At 40.0% G+C, this 26,057-nt stretch overlaps 1 long non-coding RNA gene across 3 annotated transcripts in view; it reads right to left on the bottom strand.

Moving 5' to 3' along the window:
• The window catches only part of LOC127382099 (uncharacterized), a 426,409-nt gene that overhangs the window by 76,123 nt on the left and 324,229 nt on the right, over window positions 1–26,057 (bottom strand). The window lies entirely within an intron of this gene.

Genomic DNA, 26,057 nt, shown 5'->3' with positions numbered 1-26,057 from the left:
CCATATTACTGTAAAAAAAATGTGCAGCTAAAGTTCACAAAAAACAAAAGTGAAATGACCCCAAAGGAATCTCTGTGTTTCAAGACAATTTTCTTGCTGAGTTTCAAATATTAAAACACTCCCAGTTGTTAAATAAAGAGTGATGAGAAAATGCATGCAATTTTAATTTCCACTGGGATTATGCCTGGTGTGAGACAATCATGTAGCTAGATATTTTTCTAAAGACTAAAATAATGTTATAGCATCTGTGAAGGATGTTATGAAGAACAACGTACTGAAATAAAAACATTTTTATCCCAGCTTGGCTACTTGTTATGCTCTCTGCTGAAATTGCTTGACTTAGAATTTATGCAAAGCTTTATTATCAAAGACACTTAAGCTCAACTTGGTTTAACTGATGTATCTATGAGCTTCTCTATCTTGTAGTTAGTGAAGGCTTGATTAATCAACTCATGAAAATCCATGCAAGTCCAATGCGTATTTATAAAATATGACATAATGTTCACTTGTTTACCCCCCCCAGCAGTGCCAAACCAAGATCAACCTTTAAAATCAAAGCTGCTGTTCACAATGCTCCCTGCAAAGTCATTGCTTAGTGGAATGGCGGGACATTTGCAAAAACAAGTGCACCTGTCTTCGTCCTCTGGGGTCTGGTGGGATTTCAGGTGCTCTTAAAAGAATTTGAAGAGAGGCCAAAAAATGTGGAATGACAAAGAGGAACTTTAAAAAACAAATTACAGTCTTAAATATACCTAGTTCATAACCCCTAGCTCATAATCAGACCCTGAGAAACAGCTATACTAGGTATGTGGTTTCACAGTGTAATTTTAAGTAGGAATTTGCTTGGGAGATTATTTTGGCTTTGGCTGGGAAAGAATTTAAAAGGACTTAATAAACAGCTCAATTGTCAGAAAACTAAAAATGTCAACAGTGATTATGAAAGCATACTGCTTGAACAGCAAATGTTACCCTGTTTCATTTTATTTATTGGCTTTTTGTCAGATTTGTAACTTTTCCTAAAATGCTTCAACTTGGAGGAAGGAAATAATACTAATGAAAGTCCTTATTACCTGAAAAACGTGTCAGTTTTGTAACTGAGGATATGTATGACAATACTGACAAAGTTGACAGTAAATACAATCATATACGCTTTTGTTCCTGCATTTCTTCAAACGTGGCTAAGTAAAAAGACATGGGACCCGCCTCCTTCAAACTAATTTCCCTGCTCTCACAAGGGTCCATCTTAAACACTTTGGGAAACCTAAGTCCTTTTGTCCTTTTTTATTAGTTGAACTTTTCAGTGATACACTTAGGACATGAAGAGGATAGAAGAAATACTAATTTTTATCTCACTAATGGAGTCAGTTTTCACAAAGGAAACTGCTCTCTAGAAGATGTGTTATCCAGCCAAAGTTTAAGTGAAAACAAACTTTCCAAGTCCCCTTATATTTAGAATCATAGAATCGTTTTGGTTGGAAAAGACCTTTAGGATCATCAGGTCCAACCAGAAAGCTAATTCTACGAAGTCCAGTGCTAAGCCATGTCCCTAACCACAACATCTACACGTTTTCAAACACCTCCAGGGATGGTTATTCAACAACCTCCCTGGGAAGCCTGTTCCAGTGTTCAATAACCTTTTCAGTGAAGAAGTTTCTTCTAATTTGATAATCCTGATGCAGGAGTTTTCCAAGGAGATGTTCTAGAGGAATTTCCTAGGTTAGAGGGCCTTTTCTTTGCTTTGTGTTGTTTAATGTTAAATTACAAACTTCTTCATGGAATGGGTAAAATCTAGGCAAGCAAATCACTTTTGTGGATCTTGGACTAACATTTCTCTGAATGTAAGGAATGGGTAACAGTAGGAATTTTACTGTGTATACCTTGACAGGCAGCTGCACAGCTGAAAAGAACTGTGAGAGTGACAGGGAGTTTATGTATCCTGGAGATGTGGCGAAAAAATAAGGGAAATAGGAAAGAAGGAGAAAAAAAAATTAAGCAGCAAAATCAGCAGTTACTACAGAGGAACTATCCTGCTGGTTCATTTCTTTTTTAACTGGATTTAGAAAGAAAAATAATATGCATATTTTTTTCAGATTTATTGTGTTTGGAGTTAGTATATTTGGAGGCAGAATAGACTGAATGGGTGACATGAGTGAGAATGATAGTACTTAATGAAGGGGAATTTTGAGGCCAACCAAGACTGAAGGAGACAAACTCTTTGCCCCTGCGTTATTGACAAAGCAGCACCTCTTCCATTTCTGGACACTTCCAAAGATAAACTGGGACAAAACAGTACAAGAAAAGACAAAACAACACCAAAATCAGGATCTAGGCAACAGCTCCATCAAAAGCTGTCCTAAAGCTTTGGCAGAAACCCCAAAATCGGAAATATGGGCTCTAAGAGGCACTGCACCTTCTTCCTTTCTTCTGGCTCTAATCAGAGCTATCCACAGGGTCTTAATCCCCCAAGCAATTAATATATTTATCCAGCTTAGTCCTACATGAGTCATGCCTTTGAGCAGCCATTCCTATAGACAGTAACCCTGGCAGTCTCCATGTGGGTTTCTACAGGGTTGGCCCATGGTGTGGTAGCCCTATGCTCCACCTCTAAGGTTTCTCCAAACCCGATGCCAGCCCCTTACAGCTTATGTAAATGACACGAGAGTTTATCTAGGGATGCCAGAAAGCCTGTATCAGTTCCAAGAGCAGAGCTCAGACCTGTATGAGGGCATTACCACATACCAGGGAACCCATTTTTCCACCAAGTTGCTACAGCCTGGGCTACAGCTTGCTAAATAGGTAGCAAAGGGCGGTCAACATTTGGGTCAATTCTCCTAAGCAACAAACAAGATATTTTAAAACCTGCATGGTCAGAAAGTCTCTCTCCGTTATGCTTCAGAAATGCAATGCTGCTTGACCTGGTTCTTGATTTACCTTTATTAAATTTGAAATAACATCCTTAAAAAATGTTTAGGACAGTTTCTTATACTCAAGGATCACAGGAAGTTGCTTAACAAATGAAGAGAAGGTCACTGGGAACAGAACAGTTCGCAGTTTACTGTATGACACCACAGCTGTCAAAAATGTAAACCATAGAAAAAGAAGTTGAAATTAGAAACAAGAAAGCAAACGTAAACATCTTTGACTACTTCTGCACAATAAGGGGGACTGCAGACTTTATGCTGGTGGGAACAGGAAGGGAAGAAAAGCCAGTACCTGAAATTGGGAAAAAGGACTCAGGAAAAGCCAGGTCCATTTTCCTCTACTTCATAGACTGTGTAAAAGACGGGCATATATTAAACATAAGTCCCAAACACAGAGAATAGGAGATTAACACCCTCTACTTCTGTCCTTCCTAATGAGATTGTAAGACCAGTCATAGCACAGCTGAGACCAGGCCTCCTTTGGGGCCCCTCTACTTTATGATGCAATTAATGCACATAACCCTATGCCATTTATAGTTCTTGAACCTTAATGTGTAATGCGTGCTGGGATGACAGCTTTTTGTGATCAGCAGTGTCTCACTGGTAGTGGCCCTCCTTACAGTTTGTATCTTTTGCATCTACCTGTTCTTCTGTGTTATAATCTCTATAAGCTCCTGAGTGATGGAGCTGATCAGAAGCAAGAGCATCCTCTTACAGGAGGCCAGAGTGAAGCAGAGATGCACTAGGTAACTTCTCACAGACATCCAACAGACCAACTCTCCCTTGTTTTACTTTACAAAGAAAGGTGAAGTAGAAAGAATGGTAAAACTCCCATTGACCTCAAATGGGCCAGGAATTCTCACTCTAATGTAACGGTCATTATTTGTCAGAACAATGAGGGTTTTGCTCAGTCTCACTGCACCTTTTCCAAAGTCATTTATATTTCTCCGCTGAAGAGATTTCCATCCACAATTGCTTCATCATTAGATAAATTGCTTATTTGTGCCAGAGAGATTTCATTCTATGCATTTGTTTCTTTAACCTGTGAATCCCCATGAACTAACATCTTCTTTGCATTTGATAGGCAGTAGCAGGGCATGCAAAACCAAGGCTAGGTTCTGCTGAAACTGCACAATGAAATTCAAGAGCACTCCTAACTTTAGGGAGTTTCAGAGAGAGAAAATAGGAAGTGAAACAACTTCTAAAAATGCACACTTTTGTAATGCATTAAAGTCTTCGTTGCTTTTGCCAAAACTTCACTTTTAAGAAGAACCAGCTGTGGATTTGATTTCTATGCTTCTCAGCCATAAGTCAATAGAGGATTCAATTTTAAAGCACAAGACCTACAACATACAGTGTGAATCATCTCTTGTCTGAATATAAGATAGCACAGATAGATAACATGCTTAGTGAAAGCTTTATCACCAAGGAAACGCATTCATAAGCATTGAATCCAGCACCTTAACATTTACAACTCACTTTAAAAAAAATGCCAGCTGTAAATAAGTCCATACTCATAACCAGAAATATGTGGTATCTATCACTCATGCCTATTTTAAGAATTACTCATTGCCTAAGAGTGGCAATGAGCAAAGTCGATTTGCAAAAGATCAGAGCTTTTGGAGGTTTGGACTCAATTCTTCCAGAAGTTAATTGTTTCAGAGAGATAATAATTTTTTGGTAATTATGTCCAACCAATCCATAAGTAACCCTTCACAGAACAGGTTTTATCTAGTGCCACTTGCTATTTCCTAAAGGTCATGGAATGTCTTTTTCTCACCTCTAACGGCTCACCTTTCCTGGGTGCACTATGGGGAAGCATAATTCCAACAGAGTGGAAATTCAGTCAGCAAATGAGGCATCGACATAAATATTCATGGGGGAAAAAAACTTTTGAAAAAATGTTGAGAAAAGAGAGTAGGTAAATCATGGCATCCTCAGGAGACCACTAAGATATGCACTGACAATTTACATGGATTTGCTTAAAATTTTGTCTGTAATTTAAGAAGTATTATCATACTTACCAACTTATCACCTTCTTGCAGTATTTGGGCATCTCTTGAGCACTGGGCACTTGATCAAGGACAGAACAGTTGCCCAAATGACACCCATTTGTCAGTCTGGGAATTAGCAAGGGAAAATATTCTGGATTACTCAGGAACATGTTCTAGTCAACATACAGTAATTGCTCAGTTCTTAAAACGTGAATTTGACTTACTATCTAAGATTCATTCTCTACTTTGCAAATGAAGGACCTGGTATGAAGGTAAGCCATGGGAGAAGGAGATGAATTCACAGGGACCATCTGCATGCACAAGGTTAAGTTTCTCCATAAGTGCTAGAAGACATGCTGGGCATTATCTCAACTGATGCTATGTGCCCTGACAAAGCCAGTTCTGAAACCACACGATACGCTTAAAATATCTGACTCCTTACAGTTAGTCCTACAACTACACAAATCCATAGAGACCTTCGTTTAACTGAGAATCCTCTGAACTCAATTCATGTCTGGCTCCTGTCTGGTTCCATGAGGCTAAATAGATACAAGCAAATGAAACCATTTGCCAACTCAGAACTAAAATGACCAGCAGTCATCATAAAATCCAGTGCCCACAACAGTCTGAGATGTAAAATACCAGGCTCCAGCACTTAAATTTGGCTATTCAGTGAAGAAGATAAAGAGGATTACTTAAAACCCACTGACCATGAAGAAAAAGAACACTGACTGGTGGGTAATGACTCAATCTTGAACTTTCACACTACATCTCAGTAAATATTACTGCACTATAATTGAGTTCATCAGGTTCCATGAGCACACCCATACTTTCTTTTCCATTTCTGGATTATTTCCATGGATGCTAGGCAAAAGACACTACTGTCTACTGGGAGGTTGACTGTGCTAACCCAAAGCACATTCTTTTCAATTGTTTATTTCACCCTTGTTTGTAGCTTTTGAGCTCTCAGATCCTCCCTAATGAGGACAGTGACCAGAGGGCTAGAACATACGTATCTTTTACAAGCACAAAACGTGAGGCAATGTTAACGTTTCCTCCTTTTTTTCCTTTTTCTCTTTTCTGAAGGAAACCTTTTCTTCAACCCTGATGCCATAAAAGAAGGTGATGTCATAATTTATGATATTAAACTGGTTACTAAAATGTCATTACACCAGTGATGTTTTAATTGATTATGTTAAACTGGTTAGCAGGAAAGTGTCAAGTGTCACTTCAATGACATAAACTGCCAGTTATGATTATATAATATCAATTATTCTTTAGAAAACTGCATTAGATCAGTTAGTTTTGAACCAATGTAGTTGAAGTAGGTTCATATTTTTTTAAACGCTGTTCATCCAGTTCTCATTATTAGGAGTAAAATATACTTTGGATGCAGTTTAGACTTTTATAACTCTCCCCTTGAAACATAATACCTACCTCTCTCATTTGCCCTTTCAGCTGCCATCAGACCAACAGCAAGCTAAAAAGGAAGCAGTGAGATAAATTTTATAGCCTTAACTGAGCTTGCCTTGTTCTGCAATCTTACAGGAACCAAACTTTTTGAGCTGAAGGTAGACAAAAATAACAAAACATAATTTTAACAGTAGGTTAAATATAGAACATTAGGCTTTGCTGACAGAATGTTGGTTACTATGAGCTCTGCTTTGACGTTGGTTCTCCTAAAGTTTTAGCGTCCAACTGCTCTGAAAATTCCTCTAAATCTGATTCAGGCACAGAACAAAAAGAATATATTAGAATTCAAAATGCAGACTTTAAAAACTTAATACTTTCTAGGGACAGTTACAAGTAAAAGCAGCAAGTTTAGTTCATGTATACTCTCTAGATCAAATAGGAGTGGGCTGATCCACTGCTGATGCTGATCTGATGTACCAGCTTTATAACACGTCCCTGCCAAAGCTGCATTTTGTTTCTGGCTGTTAGTGACACATCTCTGGCTAACTGGCAAAGCCGTTCAGTGTTGTCCTGATAACAAGTTAGAAGCAACATAACAGGACGAAATTTTTATGGGAATTGCCCAACTGAAATGTTATCAATTTTATTGGAGAATAGCTATATTCACATTAACAAGGGAGAAAGCAACATGCAGGACTATCTTTTGGTCAAGATTGTTGGATTTAGCTGAATTTAAATGAGAGGATTGCTTCCACAGATCTGTGCCAGTATCTAATGTAAAAACGGCAGAAGCTTGCAACACAAGGATAAAGGCTGTATATCCATGCAAACCACACTGACTCAGAAACAGTGAGGACGCCAAAGCTAACAAAAGTTGGCTGCTAAGTAAGCGACACTATTACCTTCCCAAACAACTCTGTGCTCAGACCAGTTCTGCTTTATAATGAAAGCTGGATGTGGAGATGACTAAAAGGGCCACACTTGTCCTCACTCCATTACTTGTGTTAACTTTGATCAGATCAGAAGCCACACTTCATGGGAGAGGTCTCGGAGGTTTGATCAAAGGAGCTATGGAAGGTCTCAGGGAGGAGCTGCAAAAAGGCAAGGAAGGAGCATGCTAAGAACTACTCAGAAGCCCAGACAAGTGATTTTCATTAGGCTTAATGGAGATGGTGGAAACTAATCTGCAGGGCAAGGCTTTTAAAACTTAACTCATTACTTCATCCATGCAAAAAAAATTCTGTTGTCTTCTTTTACGTCTCCTGTTCACTACATGGTTTTGCAAGTTATGGATTTTGGTATTATCCCACTTCTCCCCTCTTTCCAAAAAGCTTAATAATGATTACTGACCTGACATCACCAGAAAAAAAAAAAAAAAAAAGGATGAGAGAGGTTAAATATTTTTATGGATTATACAGATGTATCATGTGTTTCGTTACCCATGTAACTCTAGGTAGCCTTCTACCTGTCAGATTTGGGGGGCACAGAAATACCATTAGATACCAAATTTTTAATGCAGACAGTCAAATAAAGCCAGAATTTTTACAGTTTATCCCCTTAGCCTACTACCATGTTTTCTCTATTCCAGAGACATTCCTGATGGAGCCAGTAATTATTTTTCTTTTTTCCCTGATTGGCTATAATTTTTTAAAATATACTTCCAAGCCAGAGAAAACTTGCATTGGGCAGGCAAGTGATGCATCACATCCATTGAATCTACATAACAAATCCGATAAAATCTGAGTGTGCACACTTTTTGATATGACAGAAGGTTGAAATCCTGCAAGACAGATGCCTCTTACAAGAAAGATGAGGATAAAAATTATTTCAAATCCTTAGTAGGTCAAACCTGCCGATCTATGTAGTTGTTGCAATGTGGAAACACATTTGTAATACATGGTAGTACTGATCAATCTGCAACAAGGCCCCAGCTTACAAAAGTGCAATTCCTTCTAACATTTCATTGTAACTGGAAGAATGCATCCAGACACTGGTGGGGTTTTAAAAAGTTATATCATAATTTATAATTGCTTGTTAATTAATGTCAGATCACTGTGGAATTCCTATGGAATTACTGAGTGGAGCCGCTTTAATTACTAGTTTATAATTATAAATCTCATTGGAATGAAAAACACAGGAACTATAATGATGACAATGATCTTGGAAGACTTCTTTGACTAATAAAATCTTCATGTATGCATCTTAAGGAGTTTTACAAGAGTAGTGTTCATTTGGAGCACAAAACATTTTCCACAATGCAGGATTTCCCTTCCTGCATTATGCAAAAACAAAGAGGAAAAAAAATCTTAAACGTTATTTCACAGATAGAGCACTTATATCTGATGATGAAAAAGACATCTCAGGTCTGTTTGCTCTACAGTTTTGTAATTTTCTTCTGATTTGCTTGCAAAAAGCCATGAAACTAGCCCTGGTTGTGAAAGATCCTCTACAAAATCCTATAGTAGAGGCCTGTAGCTTACTGTTCAGGTCATCATGATCTGTGCCATGCTTGCATAGAATCAGGTATGAGATGACTAGTACTGTGTATGTTCACTGTTAATTAAATGTATCCACAGCAGTTTGTCCTCTGTTCTGCTGCACACATTTGTACCTCTCAAAACACCCATGGGTGGAGAATTACAACTCTAACAGCTTTACACCAGTACCCAACAGACCAAAAGCGGAAGTAGGATGTTATGCATCTATTTGATACTTTTTTCCTCCTTTCAGTTTAACTTTGGGTTGGCTGAAATGAAACAGGAGTTGGGGTGCCTGCCACATGGAAGCAACTCTATAAGAAGAGTTCCCAGTACGGGAACTCATCTCTGCAACACGTACAAGAGGAAGGAGGATGACGCAGCTGCCTCCCCATCCAGCAGTGCCGTCACAGCATGGGAACCCAGCACAGACCTGTGCACACACATTCCCTGCTCTTGGCCAAAGCCATTCACAAGAAGACCTTGGACCTTATCTCCAAAGGTTGGTTGGGTCAAGGAGGAATATATATATTTGAATTCAATCTTTGTTTTCATACTTGGCTTTACCAGCAGCACATCCTTCACGTCACCAGTTTGTTTCTAAGTCCCAACAAGCCAGTCACTTACTCTCATTCTCCAGACTGCTAGTTACTGCCTTCAGCCACCCTCCTAAGACTTGTTTTTCTTCCACAAGAACATGAGTAATTCATATGTTGAATCCCTCCTCCCCTGCTTCTAACAACATTGTTTTTCTTTGTTCCTTGCACTCTCCCCAATCCTCTCACAGTTCTGTTTCTCTGTGCCTTTGAGGCTGCAGCCCGGTGCTTCTCACCGCATCCCAAGCACAGCTGTGGGAATCTGTGAACCTGCCAATTTGCACTTTGTAAAAACTTGTTGCAGATCTGATGGGTTTCACTTTGTGAGCCAAGAGACTCGGGCTTACAACATAATTGATACTAACAAATTGAGAGAGAAACTACGGCCCCTACCTAAAATAAAAGACAATCACAGTGAATTAAAGGTCATGGTATGAAGAACTGTGCAGAGAGACACTGGGAAATAAGAACAAATGTAATACAGGCTACACTGGAGTTAAACCAGAGATTAATTTGATTAAATAAAACATAAGAAACATATTTCCTGCACTAATTACTCCACTTCTTAGAGAAGTGTAAGGCTACCATCAGCCTTCATACTAAATTGCACCACAAAACCCCAGTGCTTAACGGCGTTTTAGTATACACATTAGGCAGCATTTACCAGTTCTTATTTTGCCTAGGTGTTGTTTATTGGCTGACAAATTTTCATTGCCGGTTTTATCAAGTGGAGAGATGCTCCTTGAATAGCAGAACTGCTATTCAAGGGCTTTGAGAAGTAACCACGCAGTATTACCTTAGTATGCATTTGCTTTTCATTCCAAAAGTATCCCTCTAGTAAATGCAGACCAGCAGCATCCACAAGGTAACTTTCCTGCACAAACAGTGCTTTCCATGGAGTACAGAGGTTACAGTCACTAACACAGGCAAAAGGACAGCTCATTTCTTCTCATTCATTTTGTCAGCAGAACAAAAACGACGGCACATTAGCAACAGACTTTCATATGGACGCTGGAATTAATCAGACTCAAGTTTGCCTTCCCTTAAATCACTGGGTCATGAGAAGGTGGGGAGAAGAATCTGCAGTTGTATCTTTCGTGGGACTGCATTCCTAATGCTGCCCAAGATAACGGAATCACAGCATCTTGGGTTGCTGATTATTACAATCACCAACAGACACACATACATATTCAGGGAAAGTGTTCGAACTCTCACATTTGTATTCATTTTACTTTGACTTGACTGGAATCATAAAAAGAATGTGTAAACGAGGAGAGCCTGTTGCTGAAATGAAGTTGAATTTTTTCCCCACAGAAACTTGGGTTCATGACAGCTTTTTGTTGGGCAGGACATTAGCCTTTTGTAATTTATTGCTTTTAGATTAAATCTGGGGAAACTCAATATTGCAGTTGAATGATTAGAGCAATACCCCTCGGAGTAATAAATTTTCTTTGGTGCTGTGTATCTCCCGATCATGTTTCCCTTCTAATTACATTTACATAAATGATATTCTGCAAAATTAAATTAACATTCAAACCGTTACGCTGGCAAGGAGAGACAAAAATTAGTTACAAACTTACACTCCTAAAAAAATGAAATGACACCTCGTTCTTCCACAAACTGAATCACAGCTATCCCCTAAAGTGTCTCACACAAAACTGATTATTCTAGTTGGTTAATCACCAACCTAGACGTCCTGCTCCCCCTTTTGGAAGTTTATAGTGTAGGGTCCTGCTCTCCACAGGGTTGCAGTAAATAGAAGCAATTGGTGACAATCCAACTCGGGTCAGAAAAACGCTCTTTTCAGACCTAGATTTGATTTCTACAGTTTTGGCCACAGCCCTTCCTCAGGGCTTCCCCATCTTGGCTCCCATGTTCTCTAGTATGGAGCCAGAAGGTGCTTGACAGAGCTCTCTGTGAACTTAGTGTTGTGCCAACACTCTCCTGATCAGGCTGAAGAAAGATCTTGCTCTTCATACTTCCAGATCGCCATGTTGGCTGGCTAGCAGTGCCATGCTTTCCTGGGCTGGTCTCCAGCTGACGCATGGACACAGGGTCTAGATGGAGCAAGCTGCCAGCTGCCAAGAGGAGGTACCATCATCCTACTGAGAGAAAAAAAAAAAGAGCGCCAGCCCACTGATGGCTTATGAAGCCAGTCTTCAAACAGCACTTCCCAGGTTTGAAGTTTAAATGGACTGTGATATGTAGTGTTGATTTGCCTAAGGTCACTAATCTGACTACCCAATCTATTTTCTCAGCACTGTATGAAGAATGGTCACTAGAAGTGTTCAAGGCCAGGTTGGATGGGGGTGTAAGCAACCTGATCTAGTGGGAGGTGTCCCTGCACATGCAGGAGGGTTGGAACTAGATGATATTTAAGGTCCCTTCCAACCCAAACCATTCTGTGATTGTGTGATTCTATGATTTTGCAGAGAAAAATTGTTTCCTAAGGCCTACATGGACAGGCACTATTTTTGCTGTCCAGTAGAGGACTTTACCCTTCAGATACCCACCGACTGTAAAGACAGATTACACTCGTCTTCTCTTTACTCTGTTTTGTCTTTTGATGCTATTAACAAACCATCAAAACACTTCACAAAGAACATACATCCTATTCTATTAGTGTGAAGTATCACTTGATTTCATTTGTTGAATGTGCACCCACTGCATTGAAGATCACAGTATTTTCATTCAGGAATTTGATTACTGAACCTGCCCTCCCTTACAATGAAGAATATATACCACTATGTCTCTAGTGATATCAATTGTTATGCAAGTATACTCAAATAATTTTGAGGTATTAGGAAAAAAAAAAAAAGGGAATAAAAATCAATATTTACTATATGGCACAAAAGTATATACATATATAGTTATAACTGGAATGAAATCTGTCAGGTCTACTGCAGGTGTGTCTATTTGAGCACGAGTTTACTGTGTGTAAAATGTACATATTTCAATGGGGGAAAATACAATCTCTGGAGAAAAGAATTAACGTAAAAATGTCAAAGCTGTTGATTAAAAAAAGACTGTGCATATTCAACCCTAGTTTTCAGTTTCAAACCTGGGTGATTTCAACATTTCAATTTTTTAAACCAAAGTTTGCATTCAGCGATTGAATTTCCTTGTTGAAGCACATCAACATTTGCATTTTAGCATATTTCAGTTTACTTGGCAAATAGATTGCTGTTTTTTCCCAAAAAAAAAAAAGAACTTTGGGAAGCCTGGCACTTGTTTGAAAACCTAATTTAATTTTCCTTAAACTTCACAGTTTCTGTATTTCCACAGGCCCTACAATAAATATAGTTAATTAGTTGTAGACATAACATTTAGAGACCATATTTTCTCAAAGTGTTTGACTGCAGTGAGTCATCTGCATGATAGTCCTCTTTCCAGGACTTCATTTCATTCCTGTTCACCTCACCTTGGTAAACATAATGTCCCAAACACTAGAATTTCTGTGAAATAAGCTAATCTCACAGCATCATGGCCCAGGCCCATTCAAAGCCATAATTGAATTCTTTGGCACACAAATCACTTGGAAAGACCAGGCCGATTTATATGTTTAGGACCATATGACAAACATCTGTTTCACTGCAAGGAATCCTAGGTTATAACCACAGGTACCAAACACAAATCACGTAGGAAATCTTGGTGCAGGTTCATTAACCGCAAGTTCTGGAAGGGACAAGAGACCTGAATTTCCATTTAATGAAACAAGACTCTTAGCCTGTGCAAGACTATAATAAACTTCCAGTGAAATCTACCAGTCAATGAAATTCAGAGCAGTCAAGGAGATGGGGAACATAATAGCACCAGACCAGCAGGTACATTTGCAACAACAACATTATACAACAAAATTCAATAAACCTTTCCCTTCCTCATGGACTCCAAACTATAACTCTGTAAGACAGAACAATATAACTAAAATGTCACAACTAACTTCCACTGCTAGCATTAAACTTTGATTCACATTATTTCATCAGTCTCTCATATTATTACCATTATCATTGCCATGATATTTTCCCCTGTATTTAAAAAACAGCATAGCTTCAAGACACATATCAGCAAAGCACAACAAATATATGTCTGAGAGCACTCAGTGAATGATGGGAGAGCTCTTCTGATTAAGAAAAGCAGTAAAGAGAATATGTGAGGCTTCAGCAATGTTATCAAGAATTCATGACTACACACAAGTGTGATTCAGATGGCTGAGGTTATGAGACTCCAGGCACACAGGACAGTGCCTGTGAATAAGCCAAGACCATCTGCCAGCCACAGAGAAAAAAAAACACAACATCTATCTAGAAGAAGGGTTCTTTACAAGCTTTCTAAAAAAGCTCCAAGGTGGAGGTTCAAGCATTCTGAAAGGTTGTGTAAAAGTACAGGCTTAGCTCCTGATCCAGGAGATACTACAGCTCTGAGGAAGAGAGAAAGGAGAAGTAAGATGAATTTGTCAAAAGCTATCTCAATGACAAATGCAAAGAGCATCTGAAGGGCTGGCTGATACTTCCTGTTCCTCAGGATAGTTGGAAAATTGTGACCGACTTTTATCTCTCAGGTACACCACAAAGAAAAGGATATTAAAAAACTGCATTTGTAGACTATGAGGAGCAACCAGAATGGTTAGGAGCTACTATAACCATAAAGATCAGGCTAATCTCTGCATATCAGAGATACTGATGTTGATAAACACTCTTGATCGCTTGAGTATCCCTCTCATTTATCACCCTTAGGCACCTGCTTTGAGCAAAAACATAACTGCCCAGGGATGGGTGGCAAATAGCTGCAATTTGGGCTGTGGAGGGTTCTTCCCCTCTCCCATTGCAATTCTCAGGGACTCCTGAGGGCAGCTACAGCAGCTGTGAGGAGAGCAGCACTGCGTGCACAAGGCACGGCAGCAATTAAGAGGAACTGAAGCTTGCTCTCACAGCGCCCACGTTGCTCCTCTTCTGCATTTTGAACTGCCTGGTTTTTGTTGTTGTTGACGGTGTTTGAAGATTAAATGTTATGTGCAGCAACAGATGTTAGTGATCTCATACAGAGCTGAATACCTTTCTACACATGGTTTGGTTATGCACCAGAGGCCAAGAACTTTGGCTGTTGATGAGCAAAATCAAAATCTGTTTTAACTGGCATATTGAGTCCATTGTCTATAAACATTCACATTATGAGAATGAGATCAAATCTGCCAAGGGACATTATTATGTTGTGAAATATATTTGCCCATCACAAAAGAATGACTGGAAAAGAGTGGAAAAGCGGTGATTATTGAGCTTTGTACCAGTGGCCTAAATCTGCTCAAAAGCTCCACTAATGGCAACCAAACACACATGATCTTAGGGAAGAGAGTCACAAATATACGTACAGAAAACATCCAAGAAAGAGGAGGTAAGAACATTCTTTGAGGAATAAAGCAAGGAAATACTAGAGCTCGGCAGCTTGTGCCCTGCTTTGATTGGATGGGTGGCACCTATTAAAGGGCAGTGCCAAAAGATCAGAGCTAGGCTGGATGGGATTTCCCTAGAATATAAAAAACAGGCCAGGAAACAGAAATGGTGCCATACTGGGCCATTTTTTCAAGCAGCCACACATTCTTAATGTAAATGCATGAGATCATATCAGTAGGGAATCACCAGGAAGATGTTCCATGACCTGATCCTAGGAACCAATGTATCTAAGGAGTTATATTACTACCATTAGTAACATGGGAGCTGTGTTCCCTTTGGCACAAAAAAGGAAGCATTTTGAGAAGGAAATGTAGGGTTTCAAGGCATGAAGGTGCAACCGTTGCATCAAAATGCTTTTGATGGTTTAAAAACTGGAATTAACTGAAAAGGGCTGCGATTATCTGACTTGACTCAGGGGAAATCCTCCGGAATTTCCAAGAGAAACACACCTCTGCAAAAGTATTCAGACTGTAAGAGAAATACATGTCTCTAATAAGCAAAAACAAGAAATAAGAATCTAGGTGGTATTAAACAGCATCATAGAAAAAAAACAACCCACCAAACCAAACCAACCCCACCAACCAACCAAAGGCAAACCAAACAAACAGAAAACATAAAAAAAACCAAAACCAAACAAAAACAACAAAGGAAAAGCATACACCAACATTAGGCTTTCAGAATAATCTGGTGCACTCAAAGCAATCTCCTACATTTACGAATCTTAGTTTATGTCTACAGGTGTTTCTCCCCTTCCATTCTCTCCTTCACTAAAATATGGGAATTTCCTTCCAGCCCCCTGTTCCAAATGGACAAGGCCTCTGCCGAGTCCATGAGGTAGGACACAGACACTAGCAGTGTCTCCATAAATGCCTCAGCTACCTGCTCAGCCTCAGATGTGCATCAGCATGATCCAACTGCAATGCAGAGTAGAAATAAAGGTTTTCCCAGAGGTCTATTGACAGGCACCTGGGAGATACGAGTAGATATCATGGAGAGAGTCTCTTTGACTTCAAGGTTCATTAAACACAGTCAGCATTGTCAGAACCATGCATTTCTTATAGAGGCAAAGGAGGCTTAATGGCACAGTGCTGGAGAAGAGCTTTTGTTTCTCTTTGGCATGGAATACAGTGTTATTCTCAGAAACCTGTTCTTTGGATAGAATAAAAACTTTTTATTGTGTTTTGCTGTGAAAATATTTTGATTTGCTTTATTGTCCATGATTAATGTTGGCCTTTCAAAAAAGTTTTCCTTTGTGCTGTGTAAATAAAGTGTCTTTCCAGTGTTGTTGAAATGCTGGCTTTCATTATGCATGGCAAAGGAGAGGCTGATGATGCTTTATGATCTTTAGCAAGCACCACAGAAATTTCTGGAACATGAAATCAAAATGAAAGCAAGTAGCATTAAAATGTTCTCAGATCTAATTTCTTTAACCAGAACATGAAAGTTCTTTTTCCTTTAGCGTATGTGAATAGTGTTCAAAGCAAAATAGAAATAATTCTGAAGTTGAGTCTTTATTTCTCTGGAATGGAGTCAGAATGCTGGAATAGAGTCAAAGTAAAACCTTCTTTTTATGACAAGTGAATTCAAGTATTGGATTTCTTATTTGATGTGACATCTCATCACAAGATCCTCCAGGCATTGTGCATGGATCACCTCTAAAATATAAACATCCCAATGTAATACTACTTCTGTTTCTCCATGGTAGTAATAATTCACTTTCACATCAACTTCTTGAAAGGAAAAGCCAGAAGTGTCCAAAATTTTTCATACCATATATGTGTCTTACAGGCAATCTTGAAGACTCTGTCCCTCCCATTGGTAACCACATCAAGTTGCAGAGGCAATGACACTGTTGCTGGCTTTCACAGAAAAGGATTTGGAACAAAGCCTGGAAAAGGGGACAGTTCTTCAGGAAGAGTAGGGCTGTATGACTGTTTGACTCCTGTCAAATTCTACCAGTCATATAATCAGCTGATGAGATGCTTCTGACTGGTGAACTCCTTTGAATATTATATAATAGCTGAATCAAAGTATGAAAAACTTCTCAAGATCAGCTAATTCTAGGCAGACCATCAGGTCTGTGGATCACAATTTGGAAACTACCGATTTAATCCATCTTCAATCATGATGGCTAACAACCGATCATACCTCATCCCTAAAAGTGGCCTAAAGAACTAAGTGTGGGCAGTGTGAGAGGTGAGTAGTCATAGAATCATAGAATGGTTAAGATTGGAAGGGGCCTTACAGATCATCAGGTTCCAATCTCCCTGCTATTAGCAGGGACACCTCCCACTAGAGCAGGCTGTACAACCTGGCCTTAAAAATCTCCAGGGAGGGGGCTTCCACAACCTCTCTATTCCAGCACCTTACAACCCTCATGCTGAAGAATTTCTTCCTGATGTCTAAACTAAATCGCCCCTCTTTCAGTTCAAAACCATTACCCCTTGTCCTATCACTTCCCTCTCTGGTGAAAAGCCCCTCCCCAGCTTTCCTATAGGCCCCTTCAGGCTCTGGAAGGGCACTATAAGGTCTCCCCAGAGCCTTCTCTTCTCCAGGCTGAATAGCCCCAAGTGTCTCAGCCTGTCTTCACAGCAGAGGTGCTCCTGCCCTTTGGTCATCTTTGTGGCCCTTCTCTGGACCTTCTCCAACAGCTCCATGTCTTCCTTGTGCTGAGGGCTCCAGAGCTGCACACAGTACTCCAGGTGCAGTCTTACCAGAGTAGAGTAGAGGGGCAGAATCACCTCCCTGGCCCTGCTGGCCACACTTATTTCGATGCAGCCCAAGACAAAATTGGCTCTCTTGGCTTCGAGTGCACACTGGCGGCTCAGGTTGAGCTTCTCATCTATTATAAACCTCAAGTCCTTTTGCTCGAGACTGCTCTCTAGCGATTCTCCCCCCTGCCTGTATTTGTACCTGGGTTTGTGCTGAGGCACAAATTAGTGTGTTATAGTGTACGTAGTATTGAGATCTTACTGTTTACTAAATAGTGTGATGCATATGATTTAGACGATGTCAAGAAAGTGTCTCATTTTCAGATCACAAGGTACAGTGCCTTTCAGAATAAAATAATTTAAAATTGTATTAAAATAAAAGAAAGTATCCTCAAGTTTGTTATTAGCCTGAAGAGTTTGATTAAACATGGTGATACTTCTGAATTAATGTTCATTTTTATCAACAGGTTAAAGCTGAAATGCCAACACAGCCTTGTTTGCTGTAGAAATGTGGCAACTTAGGGATGCATATCCAGGCACCAATAGGCTGAAATTCAACCTGTCATTCAATAAAGATCTTCCTATTTCATACCAGAACTAGACAACATATTCTCCTGACCATCTAGGACCTTCCCAGACCAGTTACTATGTCTCTGATCCTCTCTACATTGCCCTCTACTCTCTTCAATACACAAGTACTAACTCTCAAACTTTGTCACAACTTTGTGTTTCTTCTTTGCTGCAGCCTACCTTGAACAACATTTTTTTAACTGATCTCCCACACATCTATTCTGTCATGTCTTCAAATTCTCAGCAAGGGTATTTTTTAAAAGATGGTGCATTCTTTGAAACAGAAAAATTTGCATGATCAAGTGAAAAAGAAGCCAGAAGTCAGTGGACTCTTCACAATGGACCTCCTTGACTTTTCAGAACCTCTTGTCATGAAGAACATAACCTGACTGCTTTCCTGTTTCACACATCTCCCAGCAGTGAGCTGCTGCTTAAAGGCAGAGAACACAGTACTGCAACTAATCTGAAATGAAGGAAAACATTTAACCTACAGTCCCTCATATTCAGAACAAATGACTGTCTGTGTCCCTTGCTCATGTTTGATGGAGTCAGAAACTGGTTATTAATTAAGGATAACTCCATTAAAACGAACTCGTTCCAATCACTCTTCTAGCACTACAACATCAAGGGGAGATGCCAGTCAAGCAGCTAATATTAAACCTGTAAATCTTTACTTATTTGGGATACTTTAATAATTTCCTATGAATTAATACCATAAAATGTGATTTATAGCTTAAGGAGGAAGATCCTTATAAGCATTAATACACAAATTCAATCAACAGACATTTGGAAATTACAGATTCACTGGAGCTGCATGTTGCTCAACAGAAAAACAATCCTGCTCCCTTCTCTGCAGATAAAGCAGGGCTTCAAACATTGGTCTAGGTGCAGTTTCATCAATCCTGTGTTCCACAAAACCTCCTTACACAGGCTTTCTTCAACAGATTGTCTGCTTAATTTGGTATAAGGTACAAGATTTATAGACAACTCTCAGCACCATGGGTAGTGCATAAGTCAGATGAAGCAATAAACAAATGGGAGAGTAATGATCTCTTAGCAAACAAATTCTCTAGCTTTCAAGGACTGCTATGACCCTGCTGGTCCTACACATTTATCTGAGAGAAAATATAAAATTATTTAGGATGTTTTGTTTTTTTTAACATGGAAAATTATTTTAATTATTGTCTAGTTTTGATGCATATTATTAATGGCAGTCAACAAGGCCATTTAAGCATAAAATCTGAGATATGTTGAGCCTATCAGAAACAGAGGTCTGCATGCAGTCTATCTACACATTTCCAGTACACCTAAGGATGGTCGGCCATTTCCTCCTAAGTGATCCTCCCTCTTGGTCTCTAACATTTTCTCTGACTGTTTTTTCACCACTGTGTACCAAACATAACTAAAACCAGGGATGTTTGTTCCACATTTCCTTCTGTGTTTCACCACAGGTGACTCTGGCAAGCCAGTCTGGTGGCCACCACTTGGTCTTACCTATTCCTGGCTATAATTTCTCTTTCCTTTGCACCAGATTATCTTCTGGTCCTTAGTCTGTGTCACTGGTTCTAATGCCCCTTTTTCCCTCTGGCAGATTCACACACTGTGTCCCTTAAGTATATACAAAGGACCAATATAATTCTTTTCACATGTAACCATTTGCTTGAGGTACCCAAAACAGAAAATGAGTTGTCCTTTGTGACCTTTATCATCTGTGAAGACAGACTGCTGTTGACGTGCTGACTTGGACCTTGGCTGACCGGTATAGCTCTTTCGACATACCTCCTGGATTCTACTGACAAGAGAAAACTTAGGGTTACTGGCTTTCTAATGCATCACTAAAGTGCTTACAAGGGATGGATCCAGGACAAACTATAGACATTTTTCCAATCCCTGATTTGTGATTCTTCCTCTCTCAACCTCTGTTTCCTTTGTCAAGATTTAAGTTGCTTTGCTATGTCTGATTTACATGGACAATGTTATTTTAACTAAAAAGGCAGCTTGAGACACCAGTTCAATAAGAGTTTTTGTAACACAGCTCTCCAGTGTGGAGAGAAGGCAGGTGACACACTCTAATTTAAATATCAGTTCAAAGTTTCCCAAACAACTTTTTTAACCTTTGACTGCTCCGAAAGTCAAACTACCCTGCTAGTACAAACTGATTTTACACTTTTATGGAGAGAAGGAAAAAAACATAAATTGAAACTGTGAGTACTCCTTCAGCAGCTGAGAGTAAGAGGTTTTCTGAGTACTAGAAACCATTGCAGAGGACAGCTAAGCTTTTGCCTCAGGGCATTTTAAAGTTCCCTTTCTCCTGCTCCATTTTTTCCCATCTTTCCTGATCCCTCCCTGAATGTATGTCTACTAAAGATCTCAGCCTGAGGAACAGTACTGGGAGGAAGCCAATCTTCAACTCATCTTGGGATCTTAGAGCTTGATTTAATTTTCCATACGACCACACTGCTTCTTTAGTAATGATGTCCATCCTGGCTGGCCTGAAAAAAGCAGTGCTGGCTTTCCTGTAGAGCACCAGCATGATGGAGTTTCATAGGCAATCTGATACATTTGCTACTGGTCCAAGTGCAGCAGCACTTAGACAGTATCCAGCTTTGTTAGAGAAATTGCCAAAATGTCCATTAATTTCAATGATACCAGACTAGGCCCATGGAAACAAGATGGGAAGAAAAAAAAAAAGTCAGGGAATGTGATACAAGTGGGAAGACAGAGAGGACCACTGTATTTTGAGACAGGATGGAGAAGAAGAAACACAGCATAAGAAGGATGGGTAGGTGCAAAGAAAGGACAGTTATTACAGGAAGAGCTACAGACACTATCTTGAAAGGAATGCAAGGAAATTTTATAGTTACTGTTCAGAAGTTATCTTCTCCTTAATAGAAGGGTTATGATTGATGATACATTTTTTTTAAATGAAGCATTTAGCTCAGAGTGGTTTTGGAGGGTTTGAAAGGAAAGAACAGCTGTTTATGGCAGGAAGAGCTGGTTGGATGGATCAGACTCCACCAGTTCAGTTGCTTTTGGTCCCAACACCTACAAAAGCTTTTAAAGAAGAACGTTTCTGACACAGAGAGAAAATCACATACAAAGAAATGGAAAAAAGGAAATACATAATAAAGGCTTTGGCAGTTCTCTTTGTTTAATGTCATGGGGACTATGAATTTTCCTCAGTTGCCCTGAATGAAGTCTCTAAGTATGTATCTTTGGCAGCTGACACAGCAGCAATAGCTCCAGTTTGATCACTGTGAACACTGTATTGGCTGCACTTTCAAATAATCTCAGAACCCAACAGCTACCCATTTTGTTGCCAAAATAGTAGACACACTCACAGTAACACTTTCCCACCTGTATCTTAGTAACAGAGATTACACTGGAAAATACCATCAAAACAAGAATGTTCTTACTTGGCAGAAACAAGATAAACCCATGTTTGTTGAGCATATCTCACCTTAAGTCTGAACAGGTCAATCTATGATGAAGGTCTAATGTACGGAATGTAGAGTACTCAAATGAGTCAGTCATTTAAATGCAGTACTGCAGCACAAATACCTTTTTACTGAATATCATCACAACTCAGGAGTGCACAAGGACATGACAACTGTTAGTAGGGCAGTGATTTGTGGAAAGAAAGTATCTGACAGTTAGGTAAATATTCGCCTCAATCTAGATTAAAACCAGCAGAACCTGCACTATTGAACTCCATCTTCCACACTGCCACCCTCAACACGCACATTTATACACCTTTGTTTTGTATTCTTAAAAAGTGGACAAGCACAATTTACTGTAGGAAATTGGAAATGTAAGCTCTTGGCTAATGTCAGCAAAACAAAACAAAAGAAACCAATCTGCTTGCCAATAAAAAATACAGTACTGCATTTAAGGAAGACCACATAGTTGCAGTGGGAAAGCCAGTATACTCACTTAAGATCCAGTTCATTAAATATTCCCTATATTCTTGGTTTAAGAAAGAACAGACCACACGTGGGGGGGAGGAACATAACTTCCTGGAGGCAACATTTTATCTTTGACTGCCATTAGGTCTTTCACGAACACACCACTCAATTCCCTCTGCCTAACTGCCCCTGCTGTGCCGGTGATCATATAGAATGTAATGTCAAGTCTGTCTTCATCACAACTGGGATCAATTAGAAGGCCAAATATTCAGATTATATGCTGGACTCCCAAAGTGTTGCCACACTTACACCTCCAGAGCAAGAGAAGTATGTCAAACTATTCTACTGCACATGGTTTTTGGACTCTGTTTTGTATTATGTTCTCATACCAACCCAAGCCAAATTTGGACCCACTGCTTTGCAGGCTCAGGAAAGCTTCAGGCAGGAGAACCGCAGGCCTGGATTGACCCAATCTCACTGGTGGCATCTCAGGTGATAACTCACCCAGGCTCCGTAACTAACAATGGGCTACAACCTCCTTTAGATGATTCATCCCATAGGTGGGTTGAAAAACTGCCTAAATATGCTCATTTCTCTCTGGTAACTAGAAAATATTGTCTTTGTTGACTGGGCTATTAATTTAGTGAAGTGGGATTAAGGTAGGACAAAACTGCAGGTTGTGTAGGGAGAGGTATGTGGAATCAGTGTGTTGAAAACCCACTGCGGGAGCAGCGGTCATTTCAGCGACACCCCCAGAACTAGGATCAAAAAAATAATAAATAATGAGGGGCACAAAGTTCACAAGCTGCTCCTGAAGTCTCCAGCCTTAGGGAAGAAGACAGTAAAAGTGAATATAAACAGGGACTTCACAGGAACTTGACAAAACCCATACTTTTATAGTTATTTGCACATAATTGCCTGTCACATAATTCACTGCAGAAGAGAGATTCCCTTTGATTCCAGTCAGAACTGGCATGAGCCCAGGCATTTCTGCACAGGGAAGGAACCAAATCCAGAGCCACTTTAATCTGGTCTGGGGAAAGAAGGGAAGGCCTACCACTCCACAGCACTGTGAGTCGGATTTAACCAGCTCCTTATAACTCTGCTTAAGCTATGATTTGTGATGGAGACTGACTTTATGGCTATTTGTTCTCTCCAACAAGTAAGCTTTCAGTTTATGTCCCTTCCCTGGCTCCCTCTCTCTGACCTGAAACCAGTCTCCTGATTAACGAGATATGGAAAGTTTTAGGAATAGGGCCAAACTGGAGGATTTTTCATTTTGGCTCTTTTCAACTTGCAGAGGGCACTACTATGGAACACTGTCTTGCTAGTCAGAGTAAGGAAACTTCCCAAACATCACTGTTTCATCTCATCATGCAGAGTTTCATCCAAACTAAAAGACTGTGCAGAATTCTTTTGTCAACTTGAAAATATGCATCAGTAACCCAAACTCATTCACTCTGAACAAAATAGCTACAAACATTCACTTTGCCAATATAGAGGCCTTAAGAAATGTGCAATTTCACAGCAACAGAACATTTATATTGTGAACGTTAACCTAACTCCTAAGCTCCTGTAGGAAACTCTAAAACTGTTTAGCAGAAAGGGCTTTCTAAGCTGAGAATCAAGCTGTGAGAAAGAATAAAAAAAAAGAGCATTCATTTGAACATTTTCAGAAGCCCCTAAAAATGCCGTTTTCACACAGTAAATCCGCTGCACTTGAATGTCTGCTGGCTTTCTGAAAGGAATGCTCTTCACTGGGATGCAGCCTGCTGTGGTCAAGTATGATGAAAATAAAAGTGTTGCTAATGGTGATTGAAAAGGATTCCCACTGCTGCTGGCCAGTGTTGGTTTTAGATGGGCCAACTCTGTCGAACGGAGAGCAATGGGATACAGTAAACTTTCTCTAAGGCTCTCTAAACTTTGAGTCACCTCTGCTCCCCTTCCTTTTAACACTAGCCTGTCCCGTTGTTTCTCCACAGAGCTTTATATTAACTCAGCCTGGACCAGACTATCACTGGAAATGTAAAGATGCAGATTTTCAAACAAATGGAGTGACACAAAAAAAGAAACGAAGCATAGGAATGTGCATTAGCATAGCAGTAAGTCAACAAGGCCAAAATACTTCTACATTGTGGATTAGTCCAAGAAACAAAGTGGTTACTCAAGGCCAAATACCCAGCCTCTCACTTTCACTGTGATACTTTATACTGATGACAACTATTGGGAGCAGGGCTCAGCTGTGTCACGCACCTTGCCTCCCTAAGAAAAAACAGCTTTGCACAGGCACACAGAAACTTTGCTCAGATAGTAAGTGGCAACCCTAAGGGCAAGCAGCAAGGCTGAGGCAGGGAATTTGGGAAAATGCATATTTGGCTTTTTGTCTCCTGAATCCCAAAATGTTCAATGCATTTAGCACATGACATACCTCTCCTCCTCAGCAGGATCTGAATACTTGTAATGGCTTTTCTGCCTCACATACTGCAGGATCAGCACAGCTCTGCTGCAAATTTCCACTAGTGGCTGATACAGTTTAGCTGGGCTAGGTGTCTCCTTATAGCTGACTAATTACATTGCCCTGAGACTTTAGAAGTATCCTGTACCTTCAGGCTCAGAGGGAATTTGGTAATCCAGGCCCTTGGCCACAGTGAAAGAAAATCAATTAAGGACATTAAGGAGGAGAAAAAATCAGAAAAAAAATAAGGAAAACCTGTCTTTCCTGTGAGTGAACTTCAGTGCCTGAGAACTAAAAGAGCAAGTATCTCCTGGGCTTTGCAGTAGTGATGATGCTGAGGACATGTGGGGTCCTCCTGTGGTTTTACTTAGATTTACAGGTGTGTGTCCCCACTTCACGGGTCTCTGTTCCCTGGCCATAATCAGAGAGCTTGTAAGGCTTCATGGCTGAGGAACATGAGCCAGATGAAAAACAATGCAACAAAATACAAGCATGGGTCACTTGGGCCAGAGTGATGGTTGCCTCAGCCAATATGGCTGCCCTATGGAACAACTTTTGGTGTATAAGTAAGTGTATCAGCCTAGTGTGTCTCCCTAGGCCTGGGAAGAGCAGGGCATAAAAGGGGGGGAAGCAGTAGTATGTTCCACATGTTGTCCCAGATGCCTGATTTCTACCCAAGTTGAACAGTAAGACCAGCATGCTTTGTTTGATCCAGGGTCTCTTGACTGATCCACCCCAGCACAAACCATGGAGCTCACCAGCATCTGATGGACATAATCTCTTTTGTGCTGTGTTTACTCACTCTGTGTGCCTTGACAGGGGGCATAAAGGAGAAGATGAACGAGAACTTAAATGCACTTTTAAAGCAGATTTTGATGATTGCAAAATACTTTTAATTCAATATATACAATCCCAGCAACAAAGCTGGCCCTTCTTAGTCTATTTTCAGTATATTAAGAGCATATAAAGGTCTAGGAGACAATCTTTTATGACACAAGGCAAGTAGTAATTGGTCCCTCTTTACACTCCTCCTTTTTCATCAGTAGAGCTTAGTTTTCGTCAGCAAAACACCAAGATGTGGATCAAAGACTCTAGAGAGCGCTCACTTTCAGGCCCCAAAATACACACAGATGTGCAGCCATTCTTGACATTTTTTTCTTCTTTTCTACCCCCTCACAGGTATCTATTGCAAGTGGTAATCATTTTGTGCTGCCCTTTCACATACCCTTATCATTACACCAATGACTGAAAAATGCAACTCTTGCACCTCATAGATATTAATTCACCTAATCCAAATCTCTGGCAAACTCCATCACACATCTGAGAGCACAGCTAGCTCTCAGTCATTCTGTGCTAGCCAGGAGTGCATGCAGCTTGTTTTCTGTACCACTGGAGGCTGGCTGGGCTGCTGTGAAATTGAATGCGCCAACAACTGGTTTGTCAAGAAAGATGTAAGCTGTTCAGAAGACAAAAGCCTAGAAACTATCATGACACTCTCATTTTGCATGCAGGAGTATGAGTGTGCAGGAACTGTGTGAGGAAACAAGCAGCAGTGGCTGGAGTAGTTT

The sequence above is a fragment of the Apus apus genome, chromosome 3, assembly GCF_020740795.1.
Source record: "Apus apus isolate bApuApu2 chromosome 3, bApuApu2.pri.cur, whole genome shotgun sequence".
NCBI lineage: Eukaryota > Metazoa > Chordata > Aves > Apodiformes > Apodidae > Apus > Apus apus.
This window is presented reverse-complemented; position numbering and strand designations above follow the sequence as displayed.